This window comes from Amblyomma mixtum, chromosome 7 (genome assembly GCF_055824585.1).
Source record: "Amblyomma mixtum isolate Tamu chromosome 7, ASM5582458v1, whole genome shotgun sequence".
NCBI lineage: Eukaryota > Metazoa > Arthropoda > Arachnida > Ixodida > Ixodidae > Amblyomma > Amblyomma mixtum.
The window spans coordinates 20,495,091-20,514,164 of NC_143018.1; the positions used below are offsets into that span (position 1 = coordinate 20,495,091).

The 19,074-nt window shown below is 45.1% G+C and overlaps 1 long non-coding RNA gene across 1 annotated transcript; it reads left to right on the forward strand.

Moving 5' to 3' along the window:
• The first annotated feature begins 2,443 nt into the window (after window positions 1–2,443).
• LOC149335171 (uncharacterized) lies at window positions 2,444–6,169 on the forward strand. Its single transcript, XR_016284016.1, has 3 exons — window positions 2,444–2,594; window positions 4,799–4,902; window positions 5,258–6,169. It is a non-coding gene; the product is annotated as an uncharacterized LOC149335171 (long non-coding RNA).
• The last annotated feature ends 12,905 nt before the right edge of the window (window positions 6,170–19,074 follow it).

The following is a 19,074-nucleotide window of genomic DNA, read 5'->3' on the forward strand; positions in this document are numbered from 1 at the left end:
CACTATGTAAGTTGTGTCTACTGTGTCTACTCTGCATGTTGTCAGCCCCCAAATGGGAAGAGAGAAATGTGTGTTGTCTAACGCTGGTATGCTGCTTATAAATTATGGGCGCATACTCAGGAAAAGGGCTCTACGAGAGTGGAATGTTCAGATGGCATATTCTCAGTGTGCAGTTTAGTTAGTGAATTTGAGTTGGCTCCATGCCAAACAGTATTCTTAAGTAAGGCCAGAGGAAAAACTCGTGTTCTTTTCTTTAGCATAGTGGATATATTAAAGGTGATTTTTTTTTTTTTCAATTATATTTCAGGAGTGACCATGGTAATTAAGTGAGCCAAAATCAAGTGCCAACGAACAGCTGGGTTGTATATTGTCCTACGCACGTGTAACAGAAGCTCGCCCCAAAAGTAGTTTTTGATACCCATCTATTTTTTTTTCTCGCTTTGATATGATGTCATTTTCGCTGGCCATGGCAAAGGGATATTTGGCGGATATACATTAGCTGGATCCCTGAGCGTCACGACAGGCAGATGCCAATGAGCAACAGATAGCAAACCCAGCAAGTCTTGTATGCCGCACGTCTTAGCAATAGTCAGAATATGCGTGTTAGAAAAGAACACACCATATCAATGCGAATTTAACCCGACTTTTGGCGAACTTGTTTCAAGAAAGGGAATCGAGTGTTGAGTGAAAATGCGCTTCATTTCTGAGCACCCTCTCCTATTTCAAGGATGTGTCATTTGGATAAAAAACAAAAAGGTTGGTGGTTAAATTCGCGTCCACGATTAGCTCGCTTGGCCTAATACAGCGCGGTAGGGACAATGAGAAGAAAGGAAACACCTTGGAAGCATTGAGTGGTAATTTTAGATTGCCGATTGGTACAGATTTTGTTCGAAAAGCCCTTGAGGTAAGCAATTCCATTTAGCTTTGATATAATGTTTAATGTTTAAGTTAGGTGGGTGGATGAGATTAAGAAGTTTGCGGGGATACAGTGGCGGCAACTGACAAAGGACAGGGTTAATTGGAGAGACATGGGAGAGGCCTTTGCCGTGCAGTGGGTGTAGTCAGGCTGATGATGATGATAATTTTTAATGTTTACCCCGCTGCGGTGGCTCAATGGTTACGGCGCTCGGCTGCTGGCCCGAAAGACGGGGGTTCGATCCCGGCCGCGGCGGCTGAATATCGACGGAGGCGCGAAATTCTAGAGGCCCGTGTACTGTGCGGTGTCGGTGCACGTTAAAGAACCCCAGGTGGTCGAAATTTCCGGAGCCCTTCACTACGGCGTCCCTCATAGCCTGAGTCGCTTTGGAACGTTAAACGCCAATAAACCGAATGAATGATGAATGAATGAACTTTATTTCCGTCATCATGGGGCCTCACAGTCTGGGCGCAGCAATTAGGAGGGGGCGCCTCCCAGCCGGCTCTCAGCACCGGAGACCGCGGAGAGAGTCTTGTGGTAAGCTGTCTCCGCCTGACGGATGATGAGTCTCTGCTGATCCGGGCCGTGGCTTCGGATCAGCGCTTCCCAGGTGGCAAGGTCTGGGATGATTTGTGTTTTAGCCCCAGGAGAATCCTGACATTCCCAAATTAAGTGATTTTGCGAAGTGATTCTGTGACAGCTACTGCAGAGCTCAGGCTCCCCAGTGTCTTCGTCGTGCAGTATAAAATAGGGAAAGAATCTGTTGACCTGAAGCCTCCTCCAGGCCCTGCACTCCTTTGGAGTGAGTGACCTATCCGGAAGTGAGAATGTTCTCCTATCTAGTCTTGGTGTCTCAGTAATTTCTTTATACGTTATGAGAGGGTCTTTATTCCCACTCCGGGGCACTTCCAGAGCTGCTCGGATGTATAATTCTCGAGCGAGGCTGTGAGCAGCCTCATTCCCCGGAATGCCCTCATGAGCAGGAACCCATATGAGGGAGACCTCTCTGCTTGAGGGGTATCTTCTTAGTAATTTAGTGGCTTGACTGGAGACCACCCCCTTACAAAAGTTGTGGACAGCTGCCTTACTGTCAGACAAGATTATCTTGGCTTTTGTACTGACGCACGCAAGAGCAATAGCAGCTTCCTCTGCCACTAATGCACTCCTAGTATTAATCGATGCTGCTGTCACTTTCTGCCCATTCCCATCAATGACTGCAATGACAGAGGCGCCATCGGACCCACAGGCTGCGTCGCAGAAGGCTATGCTACCCGGCGGGTCCCGGGCAAGATTGTTCATTACTGTTCGAGCTCTGTGTCTTCTCCTTTCTTTATCATGCTCCGGGTGCATGTTCTTAGGTATACTGGCCATTTTGAGATGCTTCCGTATGTCTAAGGGGATTAGCTCTGCAGTATACGGGGGCTTCCTCTCGCTCTCCCCTGCCAATAAACCGAACTAAACCAATGTTTACAAGTTCAAAGTTCGCGCCGTTCATCGTCAACGCGTGCTGTCCTGCAGCGGCGTGAACGCGCAACACGCCAGTGCTGAAACCCTCCGACAACCAAGCGTCTGAACGCGCGCTGCTGATTGCAAGTTGCAAAAAGTTCCGTTTCTCCGGTGTTCCGTCCTATTCTGAGGCGCTTACCGTGTCTGAAGTTCAAGGTTGAATCCTTCACGGGTATGACATCAGGAAAACTCTCGGAAGCTCTTATTTTGAACGCTAAAGCGCGCCACGCAGTTTGAGTCGGAGCAAAAGAAAATGCTTCCCGCACTATCTTCGCGATTTTCAATCTGGCTTCTTCCATTGTAGCGTGCGCTTATGCGAGTGGTTTATCTTGGCATCTCCCTATGTTAACCAGATGAACGCTCTCTTTTGAGAGCGTTGCATTCATAACGCGAGTCTTCTCGTATATCTCGGCAGTTTACAACGCCGGCGCAGGATAGATGCTACTTTTTTTTTTTGTTCACATTGGTTTCTTGAGGTTGTTTGTCCTGCTATCTGTCAGTGTGCGAAGAAGAGGCCCCTTGGTATGGCTGGCACAAGCTAACCTGAGCGGACCATGCGTTTCAAAGCTCATACGCAAGTGCAGAGCCGGACTCGCATGCGTTGGGCTCATGAAAAAGTAGTGTTGCGCAATGGCACCATTCTTAGTTCCACCCCATGATAGAGTTGCATGTTTACGCGAGCTTTCAGCCTGGTCATAATGCTCTTTGGTCATGCATATATATCTCTGTCACAGGTGGGGATCATGGTTTTTGGGGGTTTAACGTTCCAAAGCGACTGATGCTACGAGGGTCATCAGCTCGCCTTTGTCACTCTTCACTGTGTGCCATTAATTCTCTAGCCCACGGAGAACATGGGAGTCTCTCTCTGTGCCAGACCATCAAGGAGGTTTACCTCCAGCTTCATCTAGACAAGCACCTCGACCTTCCCCTTCACTCTTCATTTGCTGTCCCAGATTCTAGCCTTCTCTGGCACATCCAAATGAATGCACTCGTCACCCCTGCTTGCCTCTTTATCGCTATCAGTCTGACCCCTGCTATCCCAACTGCCCGGCTGCTCAGTAATCTGGTCCCTATCCTCCCCCATCCCATTCTTTCCATCACCACCTTGCTCGACTGCCTTGGCACTGTAGGGGCAGATTAGCGTCAGTTGGCCACGCAGGCAGTCGACTTGCTAGGCTTGTCATCCTTAGTTGAATAAAAAGCTCTTTACTACTACTACTTCTACTACTTGCCTCACTCTGGGAGACAGGTATAAATGCTCCCCTCTGCTTCCAGCAGGATGTGTGCAATTAGATTGTTGCACAAGTAGCAGTCTCGCTCAAAGAGCTCGTGTCAACTGCCAGGTGGTGTCCCCGGGTGCTGATATTATAAGAGGTGTATGGTTAATATAGTTTGAGGCTGATGCTCATGTTATAAGAGGTGTATGGTTAATATAGTTTATCGTTGTTTGGTGTTATTTGTTTGTCGAAACTGTGAGCTTGACAAGCAAACACTTTATTTTGTTGTCACTTCATCTGCATCGTATCATTCATCATCATATCATCGTATTACCTCTGACATGATATCTTGAGCAGCATCTCTGATTTATTGTTCCTGTGTGCAGATGGTAACGCTGATTATGTTAGCATGTGATGACCAAGGTATAAGATATAATTCTTAGTATAGGTACATTGTTCCCTGATTCATGTGTAATTTATGGCTTATGCTCATGTCTATAGTAGTCTTTTTGACTGGTGGTAGAAAATTACAGGCAGATTTCCAGCCACTAAATTTCACTGACCAAAACTGTTGCACAAATTTCCACGGACAATGAATGTTTCAGTTCAGCTGCTAATGGCATACCTGTATTAAAATACAGAACATTCTAAACTTCATTGAATTGCATGTTGCATGATAGAGATTAACGACCTGAAAAGAACAGTGAATGGTTGCTGTGTAATGGTAATCTATAATATCAGTTTTGTAACTGCAAGAGGGAGTTCAAAAGACATGGCACTGGTTATGTTGCTTCCAAGCTTTTTAATAGAGGTTTGCTGGTTTTTTAGAGCCTATTGCAGAGCATCTAAAGGTCATAGTATGTCTGAAACTGGCAAACTTAAAAGGCTCATAAGCATGTCCCGTACTTTAGGGCTCCTAGAAAAATGAGTACATGGAAAATATTTTATGTTTATGTCAGTGCCTTAAACTTGGAAAAGTAACAGGTTTTACTTGGCAGTGTTTATTATTCTGGAATTTTACTTTTTGTTGTGTCTGTCATACCCCCGCTCTGATGTCAGAGCTTCTTCATTTGTATTAACCTGTGTGGAGGTTTGTACAGAAGTTTTCATTTTTTCAAGTGTGTACATTTTTTTAACGGTGAAACAATCTTCTTTTCAGCGGCGTACTTGGCTCCAACAAGCATATCTGTAAAATAAATGCCCATTCCACATTGAACCACTATGAATGGCCCAGACCAAGCAAGAACTGTAATAAAAGTAGAAGTGAGTAACAACACTGAATATTTATGGGTTTGCTGCATTTCAGTGATGATGCCTGACACAATTAATTCATAAGAATTCTATTTATTGCACGAGATGGACACAGCACATAAAAGATAGGAGTAACGTAAGGGGTGATATAGGACAATAAAGTTCATTCAGGGACCATGAGGTGTGTACCTGAAAGTGGTTATCAAATCAGCTGTGAAGAGAAGAAAAAGAAAGCATATTAATTTGCATCTTTTCTTCCAGGCAGGCTTTCTATAAAAACTTCATATGTAATAGGCTACTCGCTAGTACTGCACTTACATATAATGAGTAAATGACTGCAGCTTTAGGTTTCTGCATTTTTTTTCAGGACTCTGACCTCAACCAGGGTTCTAACCGTGAAAAAAAGCGTAGGAAAAGCTCGAAGAAGCCACGCCTCTCGCCTGACATAAAACAAGAAATCATCGATTTGCACAAACAGGGCCACTCCAATTCACTCATTACGGAATACATCGGTTGCTCTAAGCCTACTGTGATTCGCATTATCCGGGAGCATGCAGCAAAGGAACACTCCAATACAGCTTGCAGTCCACCCAAGAAAGGCTCCAAGGAAGACAGCAATCCTGGAACAGCATCACGCAGGAAAGAAAATTCAACTTGAAGGGCGTTGGTGTTTCCGTGCTGCTACTTTTGACTCTTGTGAAGTGGCACAGTGGCAGAGGAGACGGTGACGTGTTTGAAATTTGTGATCTGAAGAGCCTGACAGTCTACATTTTGACCACCAGCCCAGCTGCTCCATTAAGTTCATCACCACGGTTCCAAGAAGTAACCAGTAGCAATTTTACTGAAGTCCGCCATAGAGAGCATTCAAAAAAGTTACTCCACAGTGGGCATATGCAAATATCCTGACTTCTCTTCAGCACATGACTACAGGCCATAAGTAAAGTCAAGGCTTTGTGTTTTTAGTGTCTGTGTCTAGCACTGTGCCTAGCACTGTGCCTGTGCTCTTCAAATACTTCCTTACAACAGATGAGCCATATTCAATGCCTGTGTTGCTGTAATGTCTGATCACTTTTCATGAACAAGTGAACCTGTTTTGTTCCACAGAAACACATAAAGATGTGTGCTAGTCTCGTGAAACTGGTGTGCTTATTTTTTCTTGTTGGTGAAAGTGAACACCGTCTCTAAAAATGTGCTTGAGTGCTCGAAAACTGGCATGCATTTGTTTTTGTTGTAGCTCTTGAATAAAAGAAGATAAAATGAAACCTGCTTGTGACTTTAATGAGCATGGCCCCTGCATTCATCAGCTCATTTTGTATGAACAATGCGTGGGCCCTGTTTCATTCATGCAGAAATGTCTCGACTTGAAGTCAAGAGGACATCTCTTTCACCTCGTCAGCCAGTGGCGAGCAATTTTTTGGTTGTGCTTAGCTATACGGTCATGCACTAGAGTTCTGAAATAAATTGGTCACAAATTGAAGGGCCGCTAGAAACAAAACAAAGGGCCATTTTGTGTTGATTAGATGGCGATCTCTTTTTTCTAGCTGTGTAGCTTATACTGCAGATGCTTTGGCTGCCTCTGTTAATAACTGAAAAGACCTATCTGTTCTTTATAGGGGTTTATGCGGATTAACTGTATGTAACTCTTAATCCGAATCACTCGTGTGTGAGTGCATGCACAGCTCTGACTATGGCGGTAATCTACTGCTGCATGTGTGTCATTCTTTTTGGAGATCTCCCTTGCACACCCATGTCAGTTTTGTTCGGCCATACGGTGTCAAGGCCACCTAATCGAGAGATGCTTCGAGACTTGTGCCAATTCCAGAGCAATGATGCTTGAAGTGTATCATCATCTGAATATGTTAGCACCGCGCACGATGACAGCCGACCGCATTGGGGTTCACAATGCATTGCAAGTACAGTTCCTTGAGATTGACGCACTAAACCAAGTGCACTAGTGTAGTGGCTTCAATGTGTGGCGTCATCAGAACGCTTGTCAGACATTTGACCACAGTTCAGTTTCATTTCATTTATTTTTCAGAACTAACTTGGTGGTCTCCTCGCTAATATAAGCTGCTTGTGCAGCCTGACTGGGCCCTGGAAATCCGCACAGGAAATCCGCAGCTTTGTGCATGCCTGTGAAACTAGCTTCTATTTCGAAAAAAAAATTCCGACAATGCAGCATGCGCGTAGCTTGCTTTGTGCATCATGGGCCCACATTAATGAAATGTCTTCTCCTCCCTCACCAAGTACACTACGCGACTCATGTTTAAAGCAAAGATTCACATTTCTGGTGCCGTCGAATTCGAATGCGCGCGCTGTTGCTTCGTTCGGTGTACTACGTGAGGCAGAATGGCGCAGGCAAAAGGCGAAAGTGTTGCGCACAATGCCTTTTAAAAGTTGAGTTCTTCTCGGCGTACAATAAATTTGAGGCGCCAGAGATAGTGCTGTTGAGCAAGCTTCGATTGATTGTAAAACATTTTATTCGCCGGGAAGAGCTTGGCAAGAGGTCGCGTTAAGTGGTCGAGAGTACATAGCCCTCGACGACTTTGTCAGCCCACTCCACCGCCAAAACTTGCGTTCTGGGGTCAGAGCTCGCCAGCACGGTCTCCCACCGCTCGAGAGAAGGAGCTGTAACTAGATCACCCGGAGGTGGCTTTATTTTGCAGTCCCACAGGATGTGATCGTAGGTAGCACGTTGGCCACAGTGTTTGTAGTTTGGGTTGTAAAGATCTGACGTCAGCACAGCTCCGTCCTCTCCTGATAATTCGATTGATTGTAAAACATTTTATTCGCCGGGAAGAGCTTGGCAAGAGGTCGCGTTAAGTGGTCGAGAGTACATAGCCCTCGACGACTTTGTCAGCCCACTCCACCGCCAAAACTTGCGTTCTGGGGTCAGAGCTAGCCAGCACGGTCTCCCACCGCTCGAGAGAAGGAGCTGTAACTAGATCACCCGGAGGTGGCTCTATTTTGCAGTCCCACAGGATGTGATCGTAGGTAGCACGGTGGCCACAGTGTTTGCAGTTTGGGTTGTAAAGATCTGGATAAATGTGCGCGAGGAGTGATGGGGTGCGTATCGATCTCGTCTGTAGACGACGCCACGTAACCTCTTGTTCTTTAGTAAGTCTTTTGTCTGGAGGGGGGAAAATTCTCCTCTCTAGTTTAAAATGATTGGTGAGATCATGATATGTGATCATGGAGTCCTTCGTGAAATTCAGGGAGCCAGACTCATCCACTGCCCGGTCGACGAAACCTCGGGCTTTATTGTGGGCTGCCTCGTTCCCCGGATTCCCCGAATGGGCTGGGACCCATATCAATTCGGAATAATTTGGTGAGAATTTGGTTGCGTTAAGGATTCTAAGGGAGGTGTTTGTAATTCGCCCTTTAGCGAAATTATTGATACCCATTTTGGAATCGCTGAAGATGATGCTCCCTTGGGTATGCGCTAAGGCGAGGGCTATAGCCGCCTCTTCTGCCGTTTCAGAGGATTTCGTTTTGATTGTCGCCGAGACGATGTGGTCACCATTCTCGTTCACAACCACAATTGCAAAGGCATTGGTATTTTTGTATTCTGCCGCATCTACATAAAGTGTTCCAGCGCACTGTCTGTATTTGTTATGTAAGGCTTTGGCTCTTGCTTGTCTTCTACCCTCATGGTGTAAGGGGTGCATGTTTTTGGGGAGTGGTTTGATTAGTAGGGCCGTCCTATAGTCGCGGGGTAAATCTACTTTAGCATCGTTATTCGTAGGTTGAAAGTTAATTCCGAGTCTGGTAAGAATACTCCTGCCAGTTCTGGAATTGGCTAATCGCGCTGTTTGAGCCATTAAATGGGCTTCTTTCAGTTCATTGTAGGTGTTATGTATTCCTAACCTCATAAGCCTTTCAGTTGAGGCATTTAGTGGGAGTCCTAACGCAGCCTTATAGGCCTGCCGTATCATACTATCCAATTTGTCCTTTTCTGCTTTCGAAAATTTGAGATAAGGGGTGGCATAGAGTATCCTGCTTAGCGCAAAGGCCTGATACGCCCACAATAAAATTAGAACGAAAATCCCGCCAAAGAAACCGGAAACGAAGCTTCTTACGGTTCGGTTCACATGACCGGATGTTGCTAATGCCAGGCGGCGGCCGAGCAGCCTCTCGTCGGTCTCGTTATCAGCTGCTGTTTCTCTAGATTTGCGGCTATAGTACATATCTCTCTTTTTGTGCTAATTTCAGGCTTTTTGTTGATTCAGGTGCCACGACTTCCCCGTATGTCGGTAAGATTCAGCAGTTCTGGTGCAGTTCGTTCCTGTTTCGGCTGCAGTCTTTTGTTTCGGACTGTGTAAACCTGCGCTGCGAAAGCCTACTCGCAGCGGCGTCTAATTTAACACATTGAATTTTGCACATTTGGGTTGTTTCTGATGGCGAGTTCACTCGAATTACCTTGACTGGCCGTAGACTGTGTTCATAATATGTGGCGAAGCGCACGAATGCTTACTGAGGACGGACACTGCATGCGTTTTCTTTTCAATATGTACGCAAACTCGACGCTTCACGAGTTTGATATTTAAACCGGATGTCTATTGGTTTGAGTGCTTGATATTGTAATTCGCTGAGCGTTTTTCTTGCGAACGCTGCTGACGCGTCTTCAAAACGCGCGCAAGGCTCCGTGCAAAAGGCTGCAGACTCTCGACGTGCTGTGTAGCAATGATAATTATCGTTATACCGCCAATCAACTGACCCTCTAGCGTGCTCTATGCCGCCTGCGAACTTCTAGCTGAGCTGGCAATGCAGTCATTCTTGGCATTGGTTTTGGCATTGAATTCCATTTGCTGTACGTTACAGCACACAGACAGATAAGAGGCCTTAACGACGGCAAAAAGCTGCGACGAAAGGAACGTACGATAAAGTGAGCGTCAGCAGAAAGTTTGCAGTGTTAGCGACATGGAGTCCATCGTCAACTCACACAACGGGATCTCATATGCTGGAACGCATTTTCTTGCTATTCCTTTTAGTGATTGCTGATGGTAAAGTAAGTGTTAAATTGCGCCAAACAATTGTGAATTCTTGGCGGTGGGCCGCTGCATCTTTGGAGTCTGTACATGGTTGGAAACCAAACTGAAAGGTATCATGATGTTTCCTGTGAAGTGCCCTGTTCTTTAAACCATTTTTTTCTGGTACAGTGTCTGATGTGGGCATTGATTTTCTTCCAGGCAGGTTCCCACGTCAAAGCTCTGCTCTGACTACCCAAGTTGCTGGTTGACTGCGCGATGACCAGTGTGCTGCACCAAGTAAGAAATGCGAACAGAACTCTGAGAAGCCTTGCAACTCTCATTCGACCAGCCGATCCTCCTGTGAGACTTGTGTTATCCATATCAATGGACTGTCATCAGCCATCATCCCGTTATGCTCTTCTTCATAGTTGGGTGTAAAGGCAACATTGAGCATTTGCAGTCTACCCCACACTGTACCGCCCAAGGTCTTGTGCGCTGAAGAGATTGCTCATAGCTTTATATTCCGTGGCACCAGAAGTCGGCGACAGCCATGCCGCGCATTAGCGAAGAAAGGAGACGCCAGATCGTCAGTCTTCACTTGCAAGGCTATTCTCACCGCGCCATTTCCACCATAGTCGGTTGCACCCGGTCCTCAACCCTGCGTATTGTGCATGCCTACCGTGAAGAAGGCCGCATTGGCGACGCATTTCGTTCGGGCCGGGCACGAGTGACCACGGACTTCGAAGACCTCATGATTGTGGCCGCACTGGTTGACGAACCATTCCTCAGCACTGCCGACATCAAGCGAGAGCTGAACCTGAGAGCGAGCGAGAATGTCATACGACTCAGACTTCAAGAGGCTGGCTTGGCGTGCTGGAATGGCAACACCAGGCTGAGTCTCACTCCAGCCTACAAGGCTATGCGTCTTAAGTTTGCTACAAAGCACAGCAGTTGGAGTGCTGAGCAGTGGCAAAGAGTTGTGTTCACAAATGAGTCGACTATTTGCTGCAAGTGGGACAAAAGCAAGCACTCCTGGAGGGTTCTTCAGAACTGGTAATACTAACAGCCATTAAACCTCTACGTACTGCTACGTACTGGGTTGACCCATTAAATCAAAAGGCTTATTAAGTAAGCACAGAGCATTGTAGGTGCCATTATAGGATGCTAATTAACTGAAAACCTGTAAGGTGAAATATGAAAGTGCTTTTGCCGGAACTCTTTTAATACCGTGACTAATTATGGAGGTGGAGGAATAAACAAGTTTATCACACAAACACTGACAGCCTGCTAGAAGTGCTGAGATTTGCTGGTATATTTTGGAATCGATAATAGGACGATAAGCGACAGTATGAGATGGTTCCCTTTGGTGTGGGTTTGTGCCGTTCACAGAATTCATGTCGTTTGGTAGAATGCCATGGTGGACATTATTAAAGTACCATAAGTAGTGGCCTTATTGTAACTGCTCTTCAAGAAGGTGGTGCCATGAGCACTTATCCTTTCTGCTGTACTGTAGTTGTAAGCGGCACAAATCTTTTAGATGAAAAGCAGGTTTTGAAAAGCAAGAACTGTCTGCCACAGGTGTCCTACAGATATTGATGCTTATGAGTGTGTGGCATCTAGAAGGGCACACAACACAGGTGGCGGGACAATGCATCGCAAACCACTAATTTTGTTGAGGCCTCTCACAATTTGATATACATGCAATCACCCAGTCTGTGCATGTGGAGCTGTATTTATTGAGGTTTACTAAAGAATACTTTTTGAACGAAACAGCTGCCATGAATTGTGACATTAAGAGGTGGGGCATTTAAGGGTTTTTCACTGACACTGGGTTTGGACAAGGTTGATGCGCGAGTGGGTTTAAGAAGCTTCAAAACTTCAGTTTTGATACTCGGTTAATGTGAGGATGCCGACAGTGATAACTGAAGGTGTTCCTTGCTCGAAAACTGTAGAAAAGTGAACAAAAAAAATGATGTGCTCTCATTAGTGTTTTTCCTTCAGTTGCCCCTGTTGTGGTACCAGTATCAGTGCTCCAACTTATTAGGAAATACATGCCCCATTTTTTTTACCGTCCATTAGTTGGGAGGGGACTGAGTACACTGCAATGTGTGTGATTTTGTTGAGAAACCTGTGATGCATTTGTTATTGTCTTTGGGCTAAGCCAAAGGGTGTTCTGTTTTACAGTTCTTTCAGATTTCTTTAAGTGTCCAGTAATGTGCAAATAAAAGGTGTTTTTTTTTTTTGCTGCACAAAATGAAAGTAATGCTCTCGTAAGAGATGATTATCTGTACCAACTAAACACTAACCAGTAAACCAGCTAAATACTTGAGGCTGCAACATTGTGTGCAACTTGCAAGACAGTGGCATTTCAGACCTGTGGCACTGTGCCTTTTTACTTTTCAAATTTGTCGTTGTTCTTATAAGTTTTAGCCTTATCACGTAAAGCCATGTTTTTGAAACTGGCCTGCCGCTAGTTTTTTTTTTTTGACCTCTGAACACATTTTCTACCTTGCCTCCCATTTGTGACAGCAGAACTGAAAGATCACAGCCAGGTTAGTGAGGAATGTAAAACAGAAGGGTAACTGGAGGAAATAGGAAAACTAGCTCTGCATGTGATAAACTGTGTGTCTAATGGAGCTAATTAACAGCACTCTGAAGCATTCCAGCTGTTTCAATTTTATCTGATAAGTGAAGCTGTTTCACTTATTTTTTGTGCTTTTCCTGTTTTTTGTTTTTTTCTGAGAATCTGTGGCTTATTTGGCTTCTGCTCTGCAGTTGATAGGTATCAAATGCTTGGTATATAGTAACGAGCCAGCAGCTTCAGCGCGCTGCTGAACTATGCAAACTTTTTTTTTTTTTTCAGGAATGATCCAGTCTTTGTGCGCCAGTTGACTGCAAGCAATTACCCATTCATCAATGTCTGGACCATGGTTACGTACCAAGGGCTAGGCCCCATTGTTCGTATTGAGAATGGGTCACTCACTCCAGAAGACTATATAAAACTAATTGACAATGTCATGCTTCCTTTCCTGCTTGACGGACCGTTCCGTGATGGTGGTTTCATCCTCCAGCAGGATGCAACATCCACATATACCTGTGAAGAAGTCCGCAGCCACTTACAGGCACATGACATTGAACAGCTCCGCTGGCCCCCCAAGTGTGAAGACCTGAGTGCCATCAGGAGTGCGTGGGGCGTGGTAAAAGAGCGCCTGTGGCGAAGGCGCCTGAAGGAGGTAACACCTGACAACATGTGGGCCCTCATTGAGAAAGAATGGAACAAGCTTAAAGGCATGCCGAACTTAGTGCGCAGCTTCTACGCAACAATCCCTGATAAAATACAAGAAGTCATTGAGCTTAAAGGTGGTGCCATTTCACAAAAGGAACCTACCAGCACTGAAACGCCTGACGTGGTTTCAACGAGTGTGGATAATTGGAAAGATTCTGTGGAAGCTGTAGGAGACGAAGATGGTGATCCATAGTACTCGGATTGTATGGCTTGATCTCTTGAATCCAGCTGAGAAACTGTTACTCTGGCCTGCTTTCAAGGCACCTTGTGTCTGCTACGTTGCCCTGTGAACCGCAGTTAATTAAGGAGTCAAGTATTGGAAACTGAAAGTGAACAGTACAGCAGACAGACGTGCAGTAGCATCTGTTTTTTTTTTTTAGGGAAGGGGGGAATGGTATGAACATTTGTGTAACTGTGCAAATACTGAACTCGTTATGTTCTGTCAGAACAAGGGGTAAATTTGCTTTGACATCTCGTTTAAAACTCCGAAGATTGCTGCAAGATTCATTTCATCATCGTGCAGTGTGTTGTATATACTTCCTCAATGTGATTTGTTTGCTTTTCTGGCCCCAAGATCAGGCAGTTTGCATGTAAAAGCGTAATTTTTTCATTTGAATGTAGCTCGGTGAGTTTTGGTTTTTGAGCAGTGTGTAATCGTTGCATATGACATCCATTTATCATTGTATTGAAGGCTCAAGAAGATGCCCATTTTGATTCTGCGGTCAGTGGAAGTAAAATGAATTCGCTCATGACATCATAAATCTTTCTTTTCTTTTTTTTTTTTGCCTGTTCGCTTTGAATGTGACAGGCAGACTACGCTGCCGCGGTGGCATTAATTATATTTTTCAGCCCCACTGTACGGTAAACACTATGCAACTACGGCAACTGCTCCCGTTCGACAAATGTGGCTAGGCAAGCCTGGCAACGGTAGCAACAGCAATGCTTTGCCGCATTTACCCGATGGCTGTGCGGCTATGGTAAAATTGCCATTTCTGAAGTTTATTTAGCGAGCGTTTTGCATCCACGGAATAACTTGCTTTGCCATTTGCTGTTGAGTCGAGCGCCGTGAGACTTTCATTTTAAGTCAAGCGTTTAGATAAAGGAGTTGAAAGCCGCCGCGGTGGCTCAGTGGTTATGGCACTCGGCTGCTGACCCGAAAGACGCGGGTTCGATTTCGGTCGCGGCGGTCCAATTTCGATGGGCGCGAAATTTATACGCCCGTGTACTGTGCGATGTCAGTGCACGATAAAGAACCACAGGTGGTCGAAATTTCCGGAGCCCTTCGCTAAGGCGTCGCACATAGCCCGAGTCGCTTTGGGAACTATAAAGGAGCTAAAACTAGAGTCGCAGACTCCAGCTAAAGCTGCTCAACTTGGTCGGGTGACACTTAAACTGGTCCGCAGAAGTACCGCTAACTTCAGCGAGTTTGCTGACGGCAGAGAGAAGACAATGTGCGGCGGCCGGTCGGCAACTGAAAATAGCCAAGTCAAGCCAATGCAAGTCTATGAAAGTGGCGTCTGGCTAGTCTGGCACAGGCGAAAGTGTATTTCATTTCAGTCTTGTGCGCTGCACCGATTGTAACGTCTGTGTTCTATGTAGATTCTTTCGTAAGCTCTAGTCTAATGGTGTTTCTGTGCATCGCGTGAGTAGAGGCGCGAACGATGGCTCGCGTGAGCAAAGAGGTGCGGCTGCTAGTTGTGCACCTTTCCATGTCCGGTATGTCCCAGCGAGACATTCAGAAACTGGTCGGTTGCTCGCTTAAGACGGTGAACCTGATTGTACAGCGTTTCCGCGACGACGGCACCGTGGCTGACAGACCGCGGCGCAGACGTCGAGTGACCAGCGAGGAAGAGGACCGCCTTATCGTCGCGGCAGTGGTGGACGAACCGTTTCTGACAGCAGACGAAATTCGCCGAGAACTAGGTGGGTAGCTTTCGTTTTTGCTGTTCATATGTGCCGCGGTACGGTGAGACACAGACGCTCAGGCGTCGCCGCTAGCGAAACTCTGCGCGAAAATGTCGACGTATCTTATTTCTGACGTCCTGTTCTCTAATAGCGTTTCACTGTGCGAGCTGACGTCTTCACAACCTCGGCATGGTTCGTGCAATAAAATGTGCCGCTCGCAGTTTCGACCGTTAACCGCCACGCTCATTGGCTTGCTTACTCACGTTCACTGACTCATGCTCATTCAATCACACTCACTCTTGTTGCGTATTTGTACTCTATTGAAATGGCGCGTACTCATGGTGGGGGACTGTTCAGGAAAAGCAAGCAACACATTACCGCTCACTTACCCTCTCACTTACCCTCTCACTCAGTCAGTCAATTGATAAAGCACTGACTGACAAGTTCACTCTATCTCTTCGTGTTTAGGCAAGTGCACTGGTGCTAAAGCTTTCCCTCACGCACGCACAGTGGACTTCTCAAAAATTTTCAGTGCATAAAGTTTTCTACCTCAGTCAAAACGTGTCTCTCCAAGGCTCATAGTTCTCATCTCTGCTCTTGAATTGCACAGCTTCAAAGCTTGAATTAAAATGTACCAAGTAGCCTCTTATCTACCAAGACTTATGCCACTTTCTGATAGCTGTGCCTTTCTCTAATGACTACCAGATTTGCCATTTACTCTCAAAAGCTTGGCCTGGACTAGTTGGTGCATATAGACATCTGAAAACAGCGGAAAAAACAAGGATGAGGACACAGAAGTGGATGGGATGAGTGATAATTTTTAGCTTTAAAGGTAGCAACCATCCTGTCCATGTTCTTTCGTGCTGCTTTTAGACGTTGCTGGAGTTAAAAACCTCAGGTGGCCTAAATTAATCTGGCGCCCTCAACAATGGCACCTCTCACTGCCCATGTGTCACTTTGAGATGTTCAACCTCACATTTGCAATTTTTTTTATTACCATCGTTTGCATTTTGCATATGCTAATGCTACGTCTCTGGATAGTTTGACTTTGGTTAGTTTGATTTGTATTTTTCGTAGCTTGATCATTCCCTGCTGCATATTTTCTTCTATGAGCATCATAAAAACCGTTAGAGATCACTGAGACGCCCGCATTGGAGAAATGTGTAAGCATGAGTTTTCAAACTTTGCACCACGCTTCGTTTTCAAATTTGGCACCACTTTTGCTCCGGCCCCGCCCACTTTTGGGGCATTTTTGGCTGTAATTCGTTAACTAATTAACCCACCTAACCCCCCCCCCCCCCCCGATTTCCCATACGAACATTTCTGATGCTCTATTCGATGGTACCATTCTCTTTCGCATAAACCCATTAATTCGGACGTAACTGTGTGGACAAGCTCATGATGACATGAAACTGCCCACTTTTCGGACATTTTTGGCTCTAATTAATGAACTAATTAACCCACCTCAACCCCCCGATTTCTCGTTCGGGATTTTTCGATGCTCTGCCTGGTGGTACCATTCTTTTTCGCATAAACCCAGTCGTTCAGATGTAATCATGCGGACAAGTTCTGCAAAAATAGCCGTACAATGCTTACGCATTAATAATGTGGCTCTTTTTTGTATCTTCGTGCTGCAGGACTTGCCGCAAGTGGACACACCATTCGTCTGCGGCTGCACGAAGCGGGGCTGACATGCTTCAACGGCCAGATGCGGCGCTCTCTCACAGCTGAGCATAAGGAAATCCGTCTGGAGTTTGCCACAGAACATGCTCACTGGGATGTGGGCCAATGGCTCAGTGTTGTCTTCACAAACGAGTCCACCATGAGTCTCAAGTGGGATCCCAACCGTGGAGCATGGAGGGCTCTCCACAGCTGGTACGCCTCTGAACTTGTTTTTTTCAGCAGTACTCTTCTTATCTCTTATATTTAACCCTGCAATGCCTAGTTTGTCGTATGCAATACTGGCTGTATAAATGCCACTAGCTTCCGCGTGTGCTCTCAAAAGCACTTCAAATCCTCATACTATTGAAGAAAGTGCCGTTAATAATATTTGTGCAGATAATATTTGTGTAAAGTGTCATCTCGTAGAGATGCAGAAGGCCCTCTGAGAGATTCCTCTCCAGAGACACTGATTGCCTCAACAGAACAGCCTAAAATTTAAATGAGCTGTAGGCAATAGAATAGTTATGAATCATGCTCCTGATTTATTGTATGTGCCTCAGTATGCATTCACAGTTTTGTCATTCTTGGAAGTTCAGAAATTAGTCTGATTTCGTCACTTTAATTGCATTGAAATCTTAATTTTTCTTAAAAAGCAGCCAGTTTTTGTGTCTTTGTAGCATAGGGGCCAGTACGAATGCTATACTGGAAGCTTATAATGTTTATCTGGCATTTTCACTGACTGTTCATTGCAGGGTCAATTAAAAAATCTTCAGTGTAGCAGAACTTGTTTTTAATATCATTCTGCCGAAAGGATTACTAGCCTTTATTGCTTACTTGTAGGGTCCTGCCTCACTGCAGGAAAGTTTGTGATGGTCATATGTCACGTAGTACCAAAAAAGGATGCTCGCAACAGTTCATATGGCCATTCTCTGAGAGTCAGTGGTTATCTCAGTGGGTGTTGAAATTTGCAACAACCACCAAGTGGATAGTGCTTTGTGATCACGAAGGGTTTGTTGTCTGGCTGCAGCGGAACTATTTGAATGAGGGCGAAATGCAAAAACACATGTTTATTGAGCTTTCAGAGCTTGCCACTTCAATGTTTTTCATATGCCAGATGCAGCCTAAAAAGTCTATTGGCTAGAAATATGCCATTAACCCTTTCAGGTGCCGTTTATCATTTCAATTCAGAACAAATTTTTTTTTTTCATCTAAATAGTATATCCAGGCTTCAAGAAAGCCAGATCATTAGTTTTCTAACAGAGCACACCAATGAGTAATATTTTACACGCATGGGCATAATTTCTTAGACTGTGAAAGTTAGTGGGAACTATAATATTAAAATACGGGTATTTGTGAAACCCTTGGGATAGCGAACCATTTTCTTTCTCGAAGTTGCACATGACACTAGAAATTTAGAAAAAAAAAATTTACATTAGTACTGGTGGCAAAATCCGTTTGCAAGAAAATTGTGGGGGAAGTGCTATCTATCACGCTCACTGTTTTGAGAACTACTATCCACAGCATTAGCTAGTTTGCATAAAGCACCCTATTTTCAATATGCCAAATGCTAAATTTGCTTGAAACAAAGAAATTAAAGCTACATAAAGCACACCCTCAGAAAAGGCTGGGAGTTTGCAATGTACACAATTGTGTACGAAGGTCCTTGAATGGTTAAGGTTTGAGTGTTCACAGTGGTAATATGTGAGCAGGTCGTTTTATGCACTAAAGTTATTCAGAACTACAGGGCACAGATAAACAAGCGCATTTAGTTGAGTAAATAGCTAGTACCCACGCATTTGTGTACGCAGGGCTGGGAAGGTTTATGCCTCTACACTTACATTAGTAGCAACATGGGTAAACTCTAGTAAATGCCTCATTATGTTGTGAGTGACATCATTCTTCTTGGACCAATCAGCGAGGCATGTTTTCATTACGTTATGCATGACGTTAATCTATTGTGACCAATCGCTGGCACGTTGATCCTGGTGTGTTACAGCAATGACACCACCACATAAAAAAAGAAATGTGGCCTTAGCAGCTGTTGCTGTAGTACACATTACATGTTTTGCTATAGTTATATTACATGCAGAAGATTAAAGAGGCGACATGCTGGGAACAAAACAAGCAAGTTGCGAAAAATGTGTAGTGTGTCATCATATTGATGTGCACAGTTGAGTATAAGTTCAACTTTCTACGGGTTATATGTCCAACTGTGTTGCAGGAATGATCCTCTGTCCATTCGGCAACTGGCTGTAAGCGGCCACATCTCCATCAACCTCTTTGCTATAATGACCTATGAAGGGCTTGGACCCCTGGTTCGGATCACAGGCAGTGCTACTCCAGACAAGTGCATTGACATAA